This window comes from Eutrema salsugineum, unplaced genomic scaffold (genome assembly GCF_000478725.1).
Source record: "Eutrema salsugineum unplaced genomic scaffold, Eutsalg1_0 scaffold_3, whole genome shotgun sequence".
Taxonomy (NCBI): domain Eukaryota; kingdom Viridiplantae; phylum Streptophyta; class Magnoliopsida; order Brassicales; family Brassicaceae; genus Eutrema; species Eutrema salsugineum.
Window position 1 is genome coordinate 8,980,437 of NW_006256756.1, and position 17,455 is coordinate 8,997,891.

General features: G+C 42.0%; 2 non-coding genes across 2 annotated transcripts; one reads left to right on the top strand and one right to left on the bottom strand.

Annotated features, from left to right (window-relative positions):
- The first annotated feature begins 5,359 nt into the window (after window positions 1-5,359).
- On the top strand, window positions 5,360-5,466 carry LOC112085681. Its single transcript, XR_002898981.1, has one exon. It is a non-coding gene; the product is annotated as a small nucleolar RNA R71 (small nucleolar RNA).
- Window positions 5,467-8,540: 3,074 nt separating this feature from the next.
- LOC112085701 lies at window positions 8,541-8,647 on the bottom strand. The gene has a single exon (XR_002899001.1). It is a non-coding gene; the product is annotated as a small nucleolar RNA R71 (small nucleolar RNA).
- Window positions 8,648-17,455: the final 8,808 nt, after the last annotated feature.

Sequence of the window (17,455 nt, forward strand, 5' to 3'; positions counted from 1 at the left end):
GTATCAGCTTTCCAGCACACTTTACAGCTTGGAAATCCAACGGTTCAATCAAAAGATACGCAAAGAGCAAAATGTCCCATAAACCAGCCGGCAAGCGTTTCCACCCGCGGCCAACAGGCCATTCCCAGCGGTCACAACCATCCCGACCACGGCCAGCCACCCATTCCCCGCGGTCACGTACATCCCGACCGCAGACAGCTAACTCCGAGTTTGAAGGCCCATGTCTGAAGACCGTATCATTTTCCCAGCCTCAATTCCGGAACCCTAGACACCAGATAGTATTGGAGACTATAAATACTTATCATTTGGGTCATTTTTAAGAAGAGAGAAAAAGAGAGACGAAATACTTTACAGAAATTTTACTTTAAGCTCTGTTTTTAGGTTTTTGGGAGAGAGAGATCTATCTCTTGAACCCTTGTTCTTTCTTTTCCAATTTCGGTTTTTTTGTTCTACTTTTTAATACTATGTTTTTGATTTTTTTTATCATGTCTGAGTAGTTTTATTGTTGGGTCTAAGGGATTTTCGATGGGGATATATATGTTCGGTGAGGATTCCATGAGCTATTGAGCCGAATCTTAGAACTTTTTCTTCTGAATTCGTTTTTACTGCATGAGAGTAGGGTCATGAACTACAATATGATCCAGATGCTTGGTGACACGAAAGTGTTCATCTGTTGTCAGATCTAGTTTGGAAGAGCAAAACAAACATAGCAGTGGAAACCTACCTATGGGCGATTTGTGAATGCTGATGAGTCTTAAACATAATGCACCTCTTCTTTTCCAGGGCCAGAATGGAAACCTACGGGTCAGGGTTAAGAGAGATAGTTGTTAATGATCACGACAGTGGCGTATTCATACGTCCGTGACTCCAGTTCGAAAAGTTTAAGCTAAGATCTTATCAAATTTACTCTCTAGCAATGTTTTGAATCGTTCATACCCCTGAGAAAACTTCCCTAAACCCCAACGCTTTCTTTCTCATAGATTTACACCGATTTTCATTCAAGCTTTAGTCTAGTATCTTTACTCTTTCAATCGATTTTCATTTATGTAATTAGGTTTAGCCGTTTTTCCGTTTTTACTCGTTTTCGTTAAGTTTAGTTATTAGGTCATTTTAATTACCGTATTTTCTCTTTAAGATTCGTTTTTACGTCTTAAACACACCACCAAAACCCTCAAAAAACTAGCCTGGTTCTAGAATTTCTTACTTTATATTTCTTTCGAAGGCTTTTGCAGGAAAGAGCTTCCTTCCTTGTAGATTCGATCCCTAAGTACTACAATCGATCAGCTGTGCACTTGCGGCTATTGATTTCAATTAGGATAAAACTTGACAACCCTCACGACACACCAACATCATAACCTCAAAAGGTAGGGACCAGTCTGGAGCCTGGACAATAGGTGCACTGACTAATGCATCCTTGATCTTCTTGAAGGCTCCTTCACACTCAGCCTCAAAGACAAAGTCAACTTCTTTACACAGCATCCTTGTCAAAGGTCTAGCTATTCTTGAGAATTCTTTGATGAATCTTCTGTAATAACCAGCATGCCCCAAGAAACTCCTTATGCCCTTCACTGAACTTGGAGGCTCCAAGTTTATCATGACTTCCACCTTAGCCTTGTCAACTTCTATACCCTTCTCAGACACCTTCTGACCAAGCACGATGCCATCTTGTACCATGAAATGGCAGTTTTCCCAGTTCAACACCAGGTTATGCTGCTCACATCTCTCCAAGACCTGTGATAAGTTAGAAAGACAATCGGAGAAGGAGGAATCATAGACTGAAAAGTCGTCCATGAAGACCTCCACCTTCTCTTCAATGATGTCAGAGAAGATATGCATCATACAACGCTGGAAGGTTGCTGGGGCGTTACAAAGACCAAAAGGCATGCGCATGTAGGCAAATGTCCCATAAGGACAAGTAAAAGTTGTTTTCTCCTGGTCTCTTGGATCTATTGTGATTTGGAAGAATCCATAGTAACCATCTAGAAAGCAAAAGAAGGGATGGTTGGCCAGCCTCTCTAACATCAAATCTATGAAAGGGAGAGGAAAATGGTTTTTCCTAGAGGCTGCATTCAGTTTTCTATAATCAATACACATTCTGTGTCCAGTTATAGTCCTAGTGGCAACCAACTCATCCCTCTCATTCTTGATAACTGTCATTCCCCCCTTCTTGGGCACCACATGAACTGGTGAAACTCATCTAGAGTCTGAGATAAAGTAAATGATCCCAGCCTCAAGGAGTTTGAGAATCTTTTTTTTCACTACTTCCCTCAAGTTAGGGTTCAGCCTTCTTTGGTGCTCAATGGATGACATGCTTTCCTCTTCAAGTTGAATCCTATGAGTGCATAGGTTGGGTGATATCCTCTTTATGTCATCCAAAGAGTAACCAATGGCTCTCCTATGCTTTCTTAACTCACTCAACAATGCATGCTCTTGCTCATCTAACAACCTATCATTAATGATGACATGATAAGATTCATTAAGACCCAAGATATCATACCTGAGCCCTGTTGGTAGAGGCTTGAGCTCAACAGAGGGCGCTTTGGACTCATCCCAATCTCTTTCCCAAGCTGTTTGAGAGGTTTTTTGTAGCTGTTCTCCTTGTGATACATCCTCAGCATTATTGTCTGACCTCTGAACAACCCCTACAGCCTCTTGAAACTTGGTTTCACCCTTGGCTGCCATGGTAATATCGACTGACTTTTGGTCGGTATAGTCATTCGATATACACTCGGCAGAACATATCTCATCACGCTGACCAGCCACACCGAGTGAATGTCCCTCGGTGCTGACCCTGTATGCTAACACCGACTGAATTTCACTCGGTGCATTTGGTCTGGATTCACTCGACGAAGTTGGCTCAAAATATCGATCACTCATACCGGCTGAAACTCCCTTGGTGCTGACCATGTATACTTACACTGACTGAATTTCACTTGGTGCACTTGGTCTGGATTATTCACTAGGCAAAATGGTTCCCTCAGCACCGAGAAAAATACCTCCTGAACTTTGGTCGATATGAATACAACCCCTTTGCATTTCTGAGCTTCTAAACTGGTCCTCTTCAACCTCTGATCCTTTATAGTGCAGGTTCAAGTAAGAACTGGTGCTCCCCTCCGGCTTGTGAGAATCTAACAGCTTCATGAACTTCAAAGTTTCATCCTCAAGATAGCCATGATCTCCATGTTCCTTTGTTAAAGCTATCTGAAGATGATCTTCTGTGTTTAACTCTTCTAGGAGCTCATCAGCAAGCTCATCCATGGTCTCAACATAGAAGACCTGCCCTTCTATTGTTGACTTCTTCATCATTTCATTAACATCAAACTTCAGCCTTTCAGAACCAAGTTGCAGCTCAATTATGCCTTCTCTTACATCAATGATTGCTCCTGCTATGGCTAAGAATGGCCTGCCCCAAAATAAGAGGGTCAACTGGTTCCTCATCCATTTCAAGAACCACAAAGTCTGTAGACACTTCAAATCCTCCTATTTTCACTGGTATATCCTCTAGCATTCCAACAGGCAACCTCACAGATCTATCAACAAGATCAAGTGAAATATTTGCTGGTTTAAAAGTTCTATACCCCAGTTTTCTTGCAATGGAGAAGGGCATTAAGCTGACTGATGCACCCAAGTCACAAAGACATCCAGCAAACAGCAAATGTCCTATAGCACAAGGGAGTGTGAAGCTCCCTGGATCAGTTAATTTCCTTGGAATTGACGACTTTCTCTGAATAATGGCACTGCACTCATGACTCAATACCACCATACCTTGAAGCTCTTTAGTCTTGTTAAGGATAACATCTTGTAAGAACTTACCCAGATTTGGCATCATTAGTAATGCTTCAATGAGAGGCATTGTGAGTAGTGTCTCATTGAGAGTCTTCTCAAATACTGCTCTTGCCTTGTCTACAAGCTGCTTCTTGAATCTCCCAGGAAATGGGAGCTTGGGTTGGTAGGGAGGTGGTGGAACATATAGCTTTCCTGGTTCAGGTTCCTTTTCCACCTCTTTACCCTTCTATTTCCTTGATTTTTCAGCAACTTGATCATCCTTTAAGGCTGCCTCTCCCTCAGTTTGATCATTGTCCTCAATGACCACATTGTTGTGCTCTAAACCTGGTAGCTCTTTGCCACTTCTCAATGTAATGGCTTTAGCATACTCCTTTGGGTTTGGTTCGGGCTTACCAGGTAATTGGCCTTGGTTTCTTGAGCTAGAGGCCTGATTTTGCTTCAATTCCTTGATGTCTTGCTGCATTGATGCATACTGACTTGCAAACATTTGTTGACCCTGAAGTAGCTGTTGTAGAATCCCAACCATATCTGACCCCATTTGTGGCTGCTGGTGAACTGGTGCTGACTGAAACTGATGTTGAACCGGCACTTGCTGCTGGAACTGTGGTGGACCAAACCCTGGTGGTGCTTTTGGCTGCTGCTGTTGTGAACTGAAACCAGAACCCTGAACTGGTTGCTGCTGATGCTGACTGTAATCCTGATTCTGAACAAACTGATGCTTTGGTTGAAAAGACCCTTGAAAGTTGTTCTTGGGAACAAATTTCTGTGGAGCTTGAGAAGTAGGGTAGACTTGGTCTTGTGGGTTGGTTACATTGGGATTCCTGTAAGAGAGGTTCTGATTGGCATTGGCATATTGATATCTTTGGAACCTCTGATTCCCAATATAGTTCAGCTCCTCCTGAGTTATACCCTCTTCATTGATGTTCTCAAAGCATTGAGAAGGTTCCTCAAACTCTCCTACAAAGTGCATTGGTTTTTGAGTGGCCAATAACACCTTGTCCAGCTTGCTTTCAAGTGTTTTAAAGTCTTTCTCATACCTTTGATCCCTGCTTGAACTCTCACTCCTATTGGTTCTATCAAAGTCTTCTCCATAGGTGTCATTGCTTATTGCTAAGTTCTCTACCAGCTCTAAAGCAGCATGAATCTATTTCCCAAGAAAGTTTCCTTTGATGCAGTATCCAGCTGATTCCTAATCTTTGGAAGATCCCCTCTATAAAGTGTGCTGAGAAGAGAAGCCTCACTAAACCCATGGTGTCGGCACTGGTTTGTGTAGCTCTGAAATCTCTCATACAAAGTGCATTGGCTTTTGAGTGGCCAATAACACCTTGTCAGCTTGCTTTCAAGTGTCTTAAAGTCGCTCTCATACCTTTGATCCCTGCTTGAACTCTCACTCCTATTGGTTCTATCAAAGTCTTCTCCATATGTGTCATTGCTAATTGCTAAGTTTTCAACCAGTTCCAAAGCAGCATGTATCTCTTTCCCAAGGAAGTTTCCATTGGATGCAGTATCCAGTTGATTCCTGATCTTGGGGAGAGCTCCTCTATAAAGTGTACTGAGAAGAGAGGCTTCACTAAACCCATTATGAGGGCATTGGTTTGTGTAGCTTCTAAATCTCTTATAAGCTTCACCAAAACTCTCATTGCTATGTTGAGTGAAGCTGGAGATCTGGTTTCTCAGTTTTGCTGTTCAGGAAGTTCAAAAGAACTTAGATAGAAATGCTTGATTGCACTGCTCCCAAGTTTGAATGGAGCCTCTTGGAAGGTTTGATAACACCGTATTTTGAGCACTTTTATGGATCGTTTTGAAATACTTTTTCTATGTTTCTAATTGCCTTTAAGTACTTTTATCACGTTTTTCTAGTATTTGTAGTTCCAAGACTCTTTTCAGGTAACTTAGGGAAAAGCTTAACAAAATGGATAGAAAACCAGATTTCAGCTCAGAGTCAAACCGTCAGAAGTTCACCCCCGATTGAGGGCCTTCTCACCGTCTGATCCAGCTCAAATTTGGAGATCTTAAAGATGGAAGTATCAGCTTTCCAGCACACTTTACAGCTTGGTAATCCAATAGTTCAATCAAAAGATATGCGAAGAGCAAGATGTCCCGTAAACCAGCCGACAAGCGTTTCCACCCGCGACAACCAGAGCATTTCCCGCGGTCAGAAGCACCACGACCGCGGCCAACCACCCATTTCCCGCGGTCATGATAACACCGGATTTTGACCATTTTTATGGATCACTTTAATATCTTTTACAGGTGTTTTTACTCCATTTTCAAAGGTTTTCAAAGGATATCTATGTCTCCGGATTTTAAAAGACTTTTCATGTAATTTGGGATAAAGAGGCACAAAATGGAACAAAAAGACTCTTTTGGATAAATGCAGACCGTCAGAACTCTCATGGAGAGACGAAGACCTTCTCACCGTCTGATCACCCTCAAAATTGGACAACTTGTAAAAGAATCAACCAGGTTTCAAATGCACTTGGTTTGGAGACATTCCAACGGTTGGATCTCAAGATATTTCATTAGCCCCGGAGCCATTCGAAGTCGGCCAGCAGCTCACGCGACCGCGGCCAACAAGCTGTTTGCCGCGGCCAGAAGCTTCCCGACCGCGGCCAACAAGCTATTTGCCGCGGTCACAACACTCCCGACCGCGGCAATCAATCTCCGACTTAAAGCCCACTTATCTGAAGCCCAAAGTCATTCTCAGCCTCAATTCCGGAACCCTAGAGACCATGGAGTATTGGAGACTATAAATACATGTCATTTAGGTCGTTTTTGGAGAGAACCATTCGTACTTTACAGAAACCCTTTTCCTTTAGCCGTTTTTATGAGATATTTGTAGAAGATTGTTCAAGTCCGAGTTCTTCAATAGAGAAGCTTTCTTTATCTCTTTTCTTTACTGTTTTTTATTACTTTTATTAAAACCAATGATGATGTCAAGCTCAGCCATGTCTGAGTAGATCCCGAGTTGGGCTTAGGGTTCCCAAAAGGGGCTCTCATAATCGATTAAGACATCTACGTTTATAGATCTGGGATTTCGACCTGTTCTCTGTTTATTCTTGTTCTTATTGCATGTATGCTTGATTGATCACCTAGTATCTGATCTAGATAGTTAGTGTTGCGAAAGTTTTCATTAAGTATCAGCCCTAGAATGAAACAGGCGATTTTTCCGTAAGAGTGGAAACCTATCTGCGGCGAGATCGTGAGTATTGACGAGTCTTGTGCAGCTCTTGCGTTCTCTCCCTTCCAGGGCCAGAGTGGAAACCTACTGGTCAATGTTGCGAGAAACAGTTGGTTATGATCATGACAGTGACGTAGTCATACCGCCGTACTCTAGCTCTAGAACCCATATGTCGTTATCTGTCAATCCCAATCTATCTACCTTAATGTTAAAACCGATTATGATCCCTTAGAGTTCCCAAAAGCTCAGCGTTTTTAGCCATAGTTTACAACTCCATCGATTTTTATTGCTTTCTTAGACCTGCGTTTCAATTTCCTTAGTTCGTTATTTACTTGCTTTATTTACCTTTCATGCGATATTTTACTTGCCTTATTTTTGTTTAGTTCGATATTTTACTTATTCCATTTGCATTTCATTCGATTTTCTTACCTGCTTTTTAGGATAGATTTATTTGCTTTCTTTTGTTTTAGTTTAATTCGAGAAAAACAACCAACCTTTAAAACCAATTTAGTCTAGACATAAAGTTAAAAACCGTAGAAGAATACCAGGCACACAAATCTCTGTGGATTCGATCCCTAAATACTACAACTGATTAGCTGTGCACTTGCGGCTTTCATTTGTTTTGTTAAGGGTAAAACTTGTTCCCTCATACAGTTGATATGACATCAAGTTTTTGGCGCCGTTGTCGGGGATTTTTTTCGCTGCCTTTTGCTATTTTTCTTGTTTTAACTTCTGTTCTAGACACCTGATCTCTAGTTCTTTCTTAAAGTTTTTCTGAACTATGTTTCCCTTCTTTTGTTTTTCTCTGAATTGCATGAATACCAGGCGTAGACCTGCATGAGACATTCCAATTCTAGACGAGATAGACAGACACGAAAGAGAACTTCGAAGATTTAGACGAACGCAAGGAATGGCCAACGACGACCAGCCTGGAGATCCTATTAATCGAAATTTAAATATGGACCAAGACGGGTCCGAACATGGAGAAAACGAAGAGAATGATCACATAGAAGATCATCATGCTCGACAAGATGGAGAGGAGGATGAGGCTCCTCCAATAAACCACCAGAACCGAGAGAGAGAAGGACGTGAAGACCTTGATCCACCCATCAATGCAGCCGATGGTGACCATCCAGCAATGCAGCCGAATGAACGCATTCACCGCCCCATTCCGCCAGCAAATCAACACCGAAGACAAGCCAGGAACCATCGCATAGCTGATTTTGATGCACCTACTCAAAATTTTCAGAATCGATCTGCGATTCAAGTACCATTTCCAAACCGGAATGAGTTTGAAGTCAAGCCTCAAATCATCTCATTGGTGAAGCAAAACCAGTTCCATGGAGTTCCTTCTGAGCATCCAATGGACCATATCAAGATTTTTGAAGAAATTCGCAGCATGATGAGAACAAACCAAGTTCCACCTGACTTTTTAAAGTGTAAGTTGTTCCCTTTTTCACTAGCAGATAAAGCTAACCATTGGTTGAAGTCTTTGCCTGCAGGATCGATTACTAATTGGGAAGAATGTAGAACTGCTTTCCTGAACCACTTCTACACTAAGTCAAGGTCGAACAATTTGAGAACGAAGATCTCAACCTTTCAACAAGGGCCAACTGAATCTTTCTATGAAGCTTGGGAACGTTTTAAGGAGTATGAACGTGATTTCCCTCATCATGGATTTCATGGATCAAGCCTGCTGAGCACATTTTATCGAGGTTTGCAACCAAAATACAAACTTTCACTTGATACAGCTAGCAATGGAGACTTTGGACAAAAGACGATAACTCAAGGAAGAGCCCTCATCGAAAATTTGGCTCAAGCCAATAGCAATGATTGTCCTGAATACGATCGATCGATGAAGCAAGCCGGAACAGACAACAAGGAGATAACCGAATTGAAGAACATGGTGAGCCAGCTTCTGAAGAGCAACAATCGCCCAATCCATGCTTGTGAGACCAACAATGGCGCAGAAGATGAAGGACCAAGTGATATCGATCACATTAATCAAGCATTTCAAGAAATAGACGTGAAATACGTAGGAGCACTGGTGCCATACCAAAATCGCTCCAACAACAACTTCAACAACAACTTTCGGAATGCAAATTACAACAATCTCTCTTACCGCAATCCAAATGTGGAGAATCCTCAAGATCAGTACTACCCACCTCAGCAAAAATCCTTCCAAAATAAGTTTCAAGGAGGAAACTTTGGAGGAATAGTACCATATCAATCGCGACAACCATATAACTACCAAGGTACGGCTTTTAATAATTAATTTGTACAACAGCAGGGAGTCACAACGAACCAGCTAGATTCACAAATCGGTAGACTTGAACAGTCCATCCAACAACTCGTTATGACGAACGAAAAAGCATCTAAGGACGTGAACGTGAAAGTGGACTGCATGTACAATGATCTGAATGGTAAGTTTGCATCTTTATCTTCGCACGTCAAAAAGCTAGACATGCAAGTCGCCCAAACAGCAGTTTCTATGAAGAGGCAAAGTGGAGTTCTTCCAGGAAGAGTTGAAGATAACCCTAAGAAGTTTTGCAACGCCATAACCACATTGCCCGAAGAAGAGGCCGGAACCGATGGAAAGAAAGAAGAAACCCCAATCTTTGTACCACTGTACAAGGATATCGATCCCAAGCAGCCACCGTTTAAGGTACCTGAACGATCACCGTTTCAAAGGCCTACCAAAGCCGATGATCCGGGACGTTTTGTTTTCCAATGTTTCATTTCAAGAATCAAGTTTACAGACTGCTTGTGCGATTCCGGAGCCAATGTCAACATCATGTCTAAGATGTTTGCCAAAAAATTGGGCATTAAAGCCTTAAAGACATCAACGGTTAAGGTTATTTTTGGAGATTCATCTCAAAAAGATACTGAAGGGGCGATTCCTGATCTACAAGTTCTAGTGGGAGACAAGATTGTTCCAGCAGATTTCCAAGTCCTGGAGATGGATAAAGACAAGGAGAGGCCACTCATTTTTGGGAGACCATTCCGAGCTACAGTAGGAGCAGTGATCGATCACGCAAACCGACATGCCATTTTCCTCAATGTGGACCGAAAAAGGTACTATCCTACTATCTTAGATGAATTTCCAAACAAAGGAAACAAACCAAAAGAGAAAGAAAAGGAAAAGCCGAAAGCTTTTGCAAAGATCAAGATCATCATTCCACCGGATGCAACAGAAACTAGTGAGGACCAAATCCAGGAGCTGATCGAAAACACAAAAAGGGTTTTAAACAATATTAAAGTCCGAAAGAAGAATAAAGGTAAGAAGACGGCTCCTCAAGAAGAAGAAGTAAAACCTCCAACAACCGGAAGTGATAAAGGCACATCAAGTGGAGTGCCATTCAAATCAGCCTGATTCCTAATGCCTACGTCGAGCTAAACGACTTAAAACAAAAGCGCTTAATGGAAGGCAACCCATTTAGGTACTCTTTCTTTTAGTTTTTTTTTTCCTTTTTACAATTTATGCTTTCTTTTTCTTTTTAAGTTTTAGGTATTTTATAAAACAAAAACACAAAAAATCACAAAAATTAGAAAAAGCAAGAAGAAAAGGTAGGTTTTTAGCTGCTCGGCCCGGCAAAGACGAGAAGATTGGACAATAAGCCGCAGGAGGAAGAGTCGCGGTCACGACCGTTCGACCCGCGGTGCCGTGTATGTGACCGTGGCCGAGCCCTCAGCCAACGCGGTCGCGCGTCTCCTGACCGTGGCCGTTGGTCGTTGAGGTGACGCCGCGGATTTCTGCCGTTTTCTGGTGTTGCCTGCCGTTTACCTGGTGTTGCCTGGTGATTCCCGGTGTTTTCCGAAATATTCCCGGTAAAACCCGAAAAGATCCTCCGTAAGTTTTAAACTTTCCTAATGTGCAAACAAGAAAAGCAAGAAAATGGACGAAACCAGATCCCGAAGGAGCCGTCGCACTGGTGGCAGCTCTGAGGACATTCCCGATGATGCTTCACTAGGAGAGTACATGCTGAACCAAGCCAGACCGAGAAGAAGAAGCTATGTGATGAGATTGCTCCAGCACTAAAGAGAAACACGAGCACCTCCCGAGCCACCACAGATTCGATATATTGGGAGGGAGACAAACCCGAGAGTGGACTATGCAAGGCGTTTCAAGAAGCTGAACATCAAACCCACGCCTTGCATTGATTATCATACACTCGAGATGCTTGGAATCAGAGAGGATGTGATCTGGTACATCGATGTACTTAAGTTGAGACCTTACATGGAGTTGAACCTTCCGACTTATCCTGAGCTAGTCCGTGAGCTTTTAGCGACCGTTACACTACACCACACGAAGAGGAGGAACCCCAGAGCATCAGATGGCATCTTGTCATTCTCTATCCGCGGACAGCCTTTCTCTCTCACCATTTCCGAGGTTTGTGAAGCTCTTAAGCTTCCATACACTGATGGCATTTACCTTGAAGACGAACCTGACCTTAACCTGTGGAGAGAGATGGGTCATGGAGCCTATGATAGTGGGAGATCTAAGTCAGCCCTTCTTAGCCACCCAGCAGTGAGAGTTGTGCAAAAACTCTTAGCACACACGATCTTCTCTAGAGCCAACATGGGAAGTGTTTTGAAGACTGAGCTCATCACACTTCAGATTCCATTTATGGATGATCCACGACTTGCCTGCTTCGCGTGGATCATAGCGCAGAATATGGTAAAACTGAAGCATGATTTACATGGTTGCGAGGACGCTACTCCAGCTTTCGGGAGTGCTATTACAGCGATACTACAGGCTGTAGGATTCGATTTCTCATCTGATGATCCACTTCCTGATGTCTGGTATGATCTACTTTATCTCTCTCGCGATCACACTATCTCTCGTGCCGCTTTTGATCCAGACAGGTTTGGTTACAAGTATTACACTGGCACCAAGGAGCACCGAGTCCGCTTACCTTCAGCATCTGTCCCGAGATTGAGCAACGGAGGACGCCCACGATGGACTCCGGAATCCGATGATTTTCTGCCATCTGTACCTCGTCTACCATTCACCATTGGCCAGTACATAGTGGCCAAGGCGAGGCGTGATGCAGCTGCGGCCCGTGCTCATTTTCAGCCATCTATTCCGACCGGCCACGCCTCATCATCTACATCATCACACACTCATTCCAATCTGGAGCGCAGAGTTGAGAGACAGGGACGAAGCTTTGAGCGCGTTGTCACCTTCTTACAGGAGCAGCACCAGTTCGCAGACAACACCTCAGAGGATGAGTGATTGATCAGCACTTCACTACCATCATGGTTCTATCATTATCTTCTTTTCTTTTGATTTTATTTCGCTTTTATTCACCATCTTCTCACCAACTTTTTCACACTTGGGACAGTGTGATTTAAGTCTGGGGGAGGATGTCTATCCGTACTAATTATTTTCCTCCTTTTGCTTTTTAATTTCGAGTACTTTTTAAATTTTAGTATGTAACCTATTCGACATTAAGTATTTTTCAGGAATGTTTGACGCAAAACTATGATGATTTAGACCTGCACACTTCTACACTATGCATGATAGCTCATTTGTGGTTAGCACTAGACTAGGCGGTAGCTAGAGTACTTGCACTACGAACTCCCACCAGAGGACTTCTATTCATGGAGATTTTTTCTGACAGGATATACTAGCTCATTTTATTTGGACCTAATATTGATATCTAATTTTCTCATCATTGATTTTAGGCAGGCATCGACATACACATCTAGGACGTCTTTTACCATCACTTTTACCACTCTTTGTCGTCCTAGATGACCAGTTTATCTTTATCTGGTACCATACCCTAAACCCAAAACCCTTGTTTTCAATCCTCATGCATTCTCTCTTTAGTTTATATCAGCAGATATGTGCAAAAACGTCGGAGAGAAGAGGAGCGACGCAGTTTTCAGTCACTCACAAAGGAGACTGAATGGAATTGGGTAGGAAGAGTATCAGAAACATCATGGAGCTTTACAAGACAGATTTTAACTGGTAATTTCGTGCTCTCTAAGACTCTATATCTAAAGGTGCTCCCTTTATAAAAAAAAAAAAAAAAAACGTGAAAAGAGAAAGGGAAACAAAAAAGCCTAATGAGTCTTAGATTGTTGAAATTTGTTGAGCAATAAGCAACCATTATTCGTTTAAGGAGCTATGGTTTTGAAAGATTTACAAAAATCTAAGTCTGGGGTAGTTTGGAGAGAACCTGAGGAAGAAGACCATGAATCTATGTCAAGAAGAAAGTGACTGAAAACTGTGGATACCAACAGCTTCACTCTCTCTTGCGGTTTTGCATAATGTCCTGCATCCTCCAGATCATCAGGTAACCCTTAAACACTTTAAGCCCTACCCCCAAAATAATCCTTCTTGACACCTACCCTAGATTTCCTTGCCTAGATTTTCTTTGATGAGAACCACCGAGATTTTTAATGAATGTTAAAAGCTAGTTGACTGGAAGTTAGTGCATAGATTTCCGCATGACGGATTAACGGACTAGTTATGCCTGTATTGCTAGTGAGAATTTTCTAAGCTATTCCCGATTGATGCATACTGATTGATATTGGTCTAGAAGTTTGGTCTCTGAGATTTTGTTTAGTTCCTGCGTTTTCAAACCTCTCGCCGAGATTTAGCCTTTGTTTTGTTTGAGGACAAACAAAAGACTAAGTCTGGGGGAGTTGATAACACCGGATTTTGACCATTTTTATGGATCACTTTAATATCTTTTACAGGTGTTTTTACTCCATTTTCAAAGGTTTTCAAAGGATTTCTATATTTCCGGATTTTAAAAGACTTTTCAGGTAATTTGGGATAAAGAAGCACAAAATGGAACAAAAAGACTCTTTTGGATAAATGCAGACCGTCAGAACTCTCATGGAGAGACAAAGACCTTCTCACCGTCTGATCACCCTCAAAATTGGACAACTTATAGAAGAATCAACCAGCTTTCAAATGCACTTGGTTTGGAGACATTTTAACGGTTGGATCTCAAGATATTTCATTAGCCCCGGAGCCATTCGAAGTCGGCCAACAGCTCACGCGACCGCGACCAACAAGCTGTTTGCCGCGGCCAGAAGCTTCCCGACCGCGGCCAACAAGCTATTTGCCGCGGTCACAACACTCCTGACCGCGGCAATCAATCTCCAACTTAAAGACCACTTATCTGAAGCCCAAAGTCATTCTCAGCCTCAATTCCGGAACCCTAGAGACCATGGAGTATTGGAGACTATAAATACATGTCATTTAGGTCGTTTTTGGAGAGAACCATTCATACTTTACAGAAACCCTTCTCCTTTAGCCGTTTTTATGAGATTTTTGTAGAAGATTGTTCAAGTCCGAGTTCTTCAATAGAGAAGCTTTCTTTATCTCTTTTCTTTACTGTTTTTCATTACTTTTATTAAAACCAATGATGATGTCGAGCTCAGCCATGTCTGAGTAGATCCCAAGTTGGGCTTAGGGTTCCCAAAAGGGGCTCTCATAATCGATTAAGACATCTAGGTTTATAGATCTGGGATTTCGACCTGTTCTCTGTTTATTCTTGTTCTTATTGCATGTATGCTTGATTGATCACCTAGTATCTGATCTAGATAGTTAGTGTTGCGAAAGTTTTCATTAAGTATCAGCCCTAGAATGAAACAGGCGATTTTTCCGTAGGAGTGGAAACCTACCTGCGGCGAGATCGTGAGTATTGACGAGTCTTGTGCAGCTCTTGCGTTCTCTCCCTTCCAGGGCCAGAGTGGAAACCTACTGGTCAAGGTTGAGAGAAACAGTTGGTTATGATCACGACAGTGACGTAGTCATACCGCCGTACTCTAGCTCTAGAACCCATATATCGTTATCTGTCAATCCCAATCTATCTACCTTAATGTTAAAACCGATTATGATCCCTTAGAGTTCCCAAAAGCTCAGCGTTTTTAACCATAGTTTACAACTCCATCGATTTTTATTGCTTTCTTAAACCTGCGTTTCAATTTCCTTAGTTTGTTATTACTTGCTTTATTTACCTTTCATGCGATATTTTACTTGCCTTATTTTTGTTAAGTTCGATATTTTACTTATTCCATTTGCATTTCATTCGATTTTCTTACCTGCTTTTTAGGATAGATTTATTTGCTTTCTTTTGTTTTAGTTTAATTCGAGAAAAACAACCAACCTTTAAAACCAATTTAGTCTAGACATAAAGTTAAAAACCGTAGAAGAATACTAGGCACACAAATCTCTGTGGATTCGGTCCCTAAATACTACAACTGATTAGCTGTGCACTTGCGGCTTTCATTTGTTTTGTTAAGGGTAAAACTTGTTCCCTCACACAGTTGATACGACATCAGGTCACAGCCATCCCGATCGCGGCCAGCTAACTCCGACTTTGAAGGCCCATTTCTGAAGCCCGTATCATTTTCCCAGCCTCAATTCCGGAACCGTAGACACCAGAGAGTATTGGAGACTATAAATACATGTCATTTAGGTCGTTTTTAAGAAGAGAAGAAGAGAGACGAAATACTTTACAGAAATTTTACTTTAAGCTCTGTTTTTAGGTTTTAGGGAGAGAGATTTGTCTCTTGAACCCTTGTTCTTTCTTTTTTAATTTCGGTTTCTATTCTACTTTTTAATACTATGTTTTTGATTTCGTTCATTATGTCTGAGTAGTTTTATTGTTGGGATTAAGGGATATTCAATGGGGATTTATATGTTCGATGAGGATTCCATGAGCTTTTGAGCCGAATCTTAGAACTTCTTCTTCTGAGTTTGTTTTTACTGCATGAGTGTAGCGTCATAAACTAAAATCTGATCCAGATGCTTGGTGACACGAAAGTGTTCATCCGGTGTCAGATCTAGTTTGGGAGAGCAAAACAAACATAGGAGTGGAAACCTACCTATGGGCGATTTGTGAATGCTGACGAGTCTTAAACATAATGCATTTCTTCTTTTCCAGGGCCAGAGTGGAAACCTACTGGTCAGGGTTGAGAGAGATAGTTTTCTATGATCACGACAGTGGCGTATTCATACGTCCGTGACTCCAGTTCAAAAAGTTTAAGGTAAGATCTTATAAAATTTACTCTCTAGCAATGTTTTGAATCGTTCGTACCCCTGAGAAAACTTCCCTGAAGCCCAGCACTTTCTTTCTTATAGATTTACACCGTTTTATTTCAAGCTTTAGTTCAATATTCTCATTCCTTTTTAATCGATTTTCATTTAAGCAATTAGTTTAGCCGTTTTTCTCATTTTTACCTGTTTTCGTTAAGTTTAGTTATTAGGTTATTTTAATTCCCGTATTTTCTCTTTAAGATTCGTTTTTACATTTTAAACACACCACCCAAACCTCCACAAAACATTTTGGTTCTAGACTTCCTTACTTTATATTTCGTTCGAAGGCTTTTGCAGGAAAGATCCTCCTTCCCTGTGGATTCGATCCCTAAGTACTACAATCAATCAGCTGTGCACTTGCGGCTATTGATTTCATTTAGGTTAAAACTTGACAACCCACGACACACACCACAATCAAGGTTCTTCTCCCATTAATGAGCTTTATCACCAAGACTGAATGGAAATAATCTGAGTTTGAAGCTGTCCTCATATATTGATATATTCATAAATTACATTTTTTAGTGTACATATTTTAGTCCACATCATGTCTTATCTCATGCATTTTAGGTCTTTAGGCATTTTTTTAGGACTTAGGAGATTGCATTAGGTCCAAGAGAGTTTTGCATGGTTTGGAGTGTTAAACAGGTGCTTTTGGAGCCTATTTGGAGTGGAGGATGTGATTCAGATGAAGAAATGGAGTTGAAATGATCAAAAATGGTGAAAAGGAGCAATTTTGGGTTTCTCGGCAAAATGCTGTACTGATGGCCGAAGATTCTCGGCCAAAATCCTTCCCGCGGGTAGACCTCTCGGCCAAAAACACGTACCAGCGGTCAAGTCTCTCGGCCAAAAATCCCGGGTGCAGATACATTTCCGAAATCGTGTCACCGGAAGATCTTTCCGGCCGATTCAGCTTACAGGGTCTTCAGCAAAGTTTGAGAGCATTGAGTCAAGAACCCAGGACAGGTTGAATCAGGTCATTTGGAGCGCTGAGCTGAACGATACCGTCACCGGAAGACAGACCTCTCTCGCATCCATTGCGGAGCAATCCGATACTCCTGAATGACCGCCTGTCCGGGGAACCTTCCGGTCCGATTCAGCTGTTGGGTGCTTCATCAAAGTTGGAGAGGATTGGAGCACGGTTTCAGAGAAAGTAGAATCATAGAATTCGGACGCGTGAGAGAAAGTTAAGCTCGTCGGAAGAAACTCCTGTCACGCTGCCGTTTTGGACGAACCCGATAAGCTCCGAAGAATGCGAAGGACGGTGCACTTCCAGGCCGATTAGGTTTCCGGGGCCTTCATGAGTATCAGAGATATTTGATTCCTCTTTCCAGAACGTCCAAGATCATTCAATTCGGAGCTATGATCAGGAAGATACGGTCTCCAGAATGAACACATGTCTAGACGCCTCTCTCTGATCGTGTAAATGC